The 4,486-nt window shown below is 33.4% G+C and overlaps 1 protein-coding gene across 5 annotated transcripts in view; it reads right to left on the bottom strand.

Moving 5' to 3' along the window:
• Positions 1-4,486, bottom strand: part of LOC107573768 (semaphorin-6A-like) — a 30,376-nt gene that overhangs the window by 8,906 nt on the left and 16,984 nt on the right. The window lies entirely within an intron of this gene.

Raw genomic sequence — 4,486 nt, 5'->3', positions numbered from 1 at the left:
TCATAGTCTATATGTAAAATGAATGAATATGCGAAATATTTGACTTAAATAGCCTAATTAACAAAACGAAAGGAAAAGACTGAGATGCTGCTGAGTTTGGTTCATATGCTATTTGTGTATTTGTTTCCGCTGTTCGATCGCGTCGGTGCCTCACACACACACACACACACACACACAGCATTGCAAACATTGCAGCCGTTCATTATCAGAATAAAATACAGTCAACCAAACATATAGATACACTGCTTAATTTAAATAGTGCGTACCGAGTGTGAGTGTACCTGAGCTCGGGCCAAACACACATTTGCTCGTGTGACGAGGATGGTTTTTAAGCGCGTTAAGTAAGCCTGGTTTACATAATAAATAATAGTTTAGCATTCAAATACATCGCAAATATGGAGACATTTAATTGGATTAATGCTGAATGAGAGAGCTGGGCTGCACGAGAACGCCGTTTGCTTTCAGTTTCGCATTGAATTAGCCTCATTCATTCAGTGGCCTGTTTAGCAACTTATATTTTTCATTCTTGTTTTCTTCTGAAAGCGTTCAAGATAGCCTATAGGCTAGCTATTGTGTTTATTGTTTGTATATGACAACATTTCGCTTTATTTACCGGTGTTATTTATGAATGTAATAATGCGGTTTCTGCTTATCTGTGTTTAACCTAAACTACAACGTAACATTAATGTAGACCTACATACCGGCATCTAAATATGATTTTAAAATTGTAGGCTAAATAGACCCGCCACATTACCCTCCACTGGGTGTAGAATGAGCAGCAATAAACTACATTTTGGCATTTTGTAATACTTCTGTGGATATTTTGGTGAAAGTAACTCAAAAGTAGTGTAACGCATTACAATTCAGAGACCGTAATATTGTAATGTAACTAATTACTTTCAAAAGACAGTAACTAGTAATATATAACGTATTACATTTTGGAAGTAACTTGCCCAACACTGACTGCTATTTACACATTTAATAGCCATTCTATTTACGTTATGTAAAAAGAATGGCTATTAAATGTGTAAATAGCACATATCTAAAATGTTAAGTTGTCACTTAGTGTAAATTTATTTATAGTACATATAAAATTATAGCAACTGTAAATAGCAACTGGCAGGGGTGTCCAAAGTCCGGCCGCGGGCCAAACACGCCCTTAATTATGCAGAACTTTAAGGCTTAATATAATTTAAACGGATGAGTTATTAAAACATTCACCCCCCTCACAGTCGTCATGAAGGGCAAAATTAGCTATATAGACCAAAATAATTTTTTGTACCAGGCTGTAAACATGTTTTTTTCTGCTGTAAAGTTGGGCATTTTAACATGAGGAGTCTATGGGACTGACTCTAGCGGCCAGTCGATGAATTACAGTTTAAGTCACTTCCGTGTTGGCTTCTCGAGAGAGAGCGGGAGGTTGCCGCTTGGTGACAACAATGCAGTTAGAATACTTTTCAATCCACAAATTGTATATTTACAATGGACTTACTGAAGAAACATAACGACTTTATTCTCGAAATTGAATTAGTTTAATCTCAACATTTTATCTCGACTTTTTTATTGAAATTTAATCATTTTTTTCTCAAAATTTAACGACTTTAATCTCGAGATGGTTTTATTTTTGTATTATTGCTTGGCCCTAATCCTCTTCCGTAAAATGCAGCAAGTTTAAATAGAAGCACTTAAATTACTAACTGAAAATAAATTAAATAAAAATAGGATTAAAATATAAATGAAAAATACAATAAAATAGAATTTATAAAAAATGTAAACAGCAGTATTTAAATAGGACAAAAACTATTAAAAATGACAAAACTATTAAAAACAAACTGATATTAAATGAAAACTGAAAATATAAAAATAAAAACTAGTTTTCTATAGTATAAAGTGTATAAAATAGCACATCAGCACAAACACATTTCCACCACACATGTATGTTTTACTGAAGTAAATGTGGTTTATGCTGATATATCAGTATAACTCGAAGACTCGTGTGAATCGTGTGATAATTGATTCACTCTCTGACAGTGCAGCGGCACAAAAGAACGAATGCATCTGATCAGTGTTCCTGAGCCACACCCGAGTGTTCGGCTGCCCGCTGACATCACGTCAACACCGTGCAATGCTCTGTGTGTGTGTGTGAGAGAGAGTCTGTAATTGACCTATAAATTAGAGACACAGAGGAGGATGGGGCGAGCGAGAGCCACAGGTCTGCAGAGAGAGAGAGAGAGAGAGCGGGAGGAGGGCGAGACACACTAGATTAAGGTTAGTCAAACGCTGTGGCTACAGTAAAGGTTCAGCCTTGGAACGATCCATCGGGAGGATGAAGGTCCTGTGGAATCACAATGGCAGCAGATGGTGGAGGAGGGGAGGATGAACACACACACACACACAGACACACACACACACACACACACACACACACACACACACACGGCTTCAAATGTACTGTGAACACCAGCTCAACCTGACATCTTCATCCAAAACAACAGTAAATCATGAAACCACAAAATCAATATTTTGGATAAAGAAAATGAAGTCTATTTACAGCATTAATAGGCAGTGTAAATACTACTACTATCATGTATAAATACTGTACTATTTAAATAATAATTTTTTTCACATTAAATTAATGTAATTTAATAATATGTTAAATTAATATCTTATTAATAAGATTTAGAAAATGAAGTCTATTTACAGCATTAATAGGCAGTGTAAATACTACTACTATCATGTATAAATACTGTACTATTTAAATAATAATTTTTTTCACATTAAATTAATGTAATTTAATAATATGTTAAATTAATATCTTATTAATAAGATTTAGATTTTTTCATTACAGTAATGTAATATACTTTCACATACATTTATGTAATTTAATAATTTATTATAGTCTTTACAGTCTATTTATAAGCAGTGTAAATACTACAACTATGATACATAAATACTTTACTATTTAAATAATATATTTTATTTAAATTAATCAATTTAATAATATACTAAATTATTTTTCTTATTAAATTAATAAGATTGTGATTTTTGCATTACAGTAATGATATTTTGGGATTAATGAGTAATAATTGGATTTGAGGAACTCAATGCAAAACATCGCCTTCATTAAACAAAATATTTTTGTGTTTCATGATGAATTTTGCACATTTTGACAGCTGAACTGAACTGAATTGTGAATAATTAAACTATTACATTAACTATACAGCTGAAATTGAACTTGTTTCATATTTAATCGATTTTATAGTTATTGAACCAAATCTGAATCAACATAGATCTGAACACTAGTCTTCTGCAGAGCTGAAATTCTCATGTTTAATAACGTTTCCATCATTGAATCTGTTATTTTCCTGTTTATCTCTGTGAAATCTGTACTGTATAAAGCGCCATAGAAATACAGTAGACTTGACTATTTCTTGTTGATGTAGTGGTGAATTATGTTCACAGCACATCTGACGTCACAGGAGGGAGGGGGAGGAGCATGCGTGAATATTCATGAGGGGGAGGAGCCTGCGTGAATACTGATGAGCTTGTTAATATGTTAAGCAGAAAGGAAATATCTGGAGGTGTGAGGAAGAGCGTTTGCCACAAAAGTCTGAAAAAAGCAAAAGCAGTGAATACAAAAGCCATGCATCAGAAATCAAACAGCATAATCACACAGAACTCAGAGCAACCCATATTCAATCATCAAATGAGCAAAGCCTTCGAGAAGAAGCTGATGTGATGTGTGAGCCTCGGTTCAGTACCGCGGTAACCGCTGTAACCGAGGCTCAGACGTCAGCATTGATGCGATTCTGCCACCATTGTGTGTGTTGAACACATGAACTGCTTCCAGCGACCGTCAGTCATTCACCGAGACACCACTGATGTCCGTCAGGAGATTAACCGCTTCGTTATTGATCATCAATGTCGATTAAACGCGGCTGTCAGCGCCGCTGTCGTCTGTCACACTCGATCACACGCATCGATCCGAGTCGCTCAGGCTCATACTGTAAGCGGGATGATGTCAAATACAGGCTAATTAGAGTGAACTAAAACTGTAAAAACTAATTTGTCACTTAAAATAAAATATAACAAAACCCTTATTTTAATTCAACATTTTTGAGTTCAACTTGATATACTAAAATAACGAAAACTGAAATACAAAATAATAAAAACTATATAGACATTAATATATATATATATTAGTGATGTCAAAAGATTAATCGCGATTAATCGCATCCAAAATAAAAGTTTTTGTTTACATCTGTTTGTGTACTGTGTAAATGTATTATTTATACATAAATACACACACATGCATGCATATATTTAAGAAAAATATGTTATGTTTATATATTAAGTATATTTATATATAATATAAATTATATGAATATAAATATACATGTAAATATTTTCAAAATATATACTATATGTGTGAGTATTTATATATACATAATAAATATACACAGAACACACATATATATTATGTAAA

The sequence above is a fragment of the Sinocyclocheilus grahami genome, unplaced genomic scaffold (assembly GCF_001515645.1).
Source record: "Sinocyclocheilus grahami isolate Dianchi unplaced genomic scaffold, SAMN03320097.WGS_v1.1 scaffold2029.1, whole genome shotgun sequence".
Taxonomy (NCBI): Eukaryota; Metazoa; Chordata; class Actinopteri; order Cypriniformes; family Cyprinidae; genus Sinocyclocheilus; species Sinocyclocheilus grahami.
The sequence above is the reverse complement of the archived record's forward strand: the minus strand, read 5'-3'. Positions and strand labels throughout refer to the sequence as shown.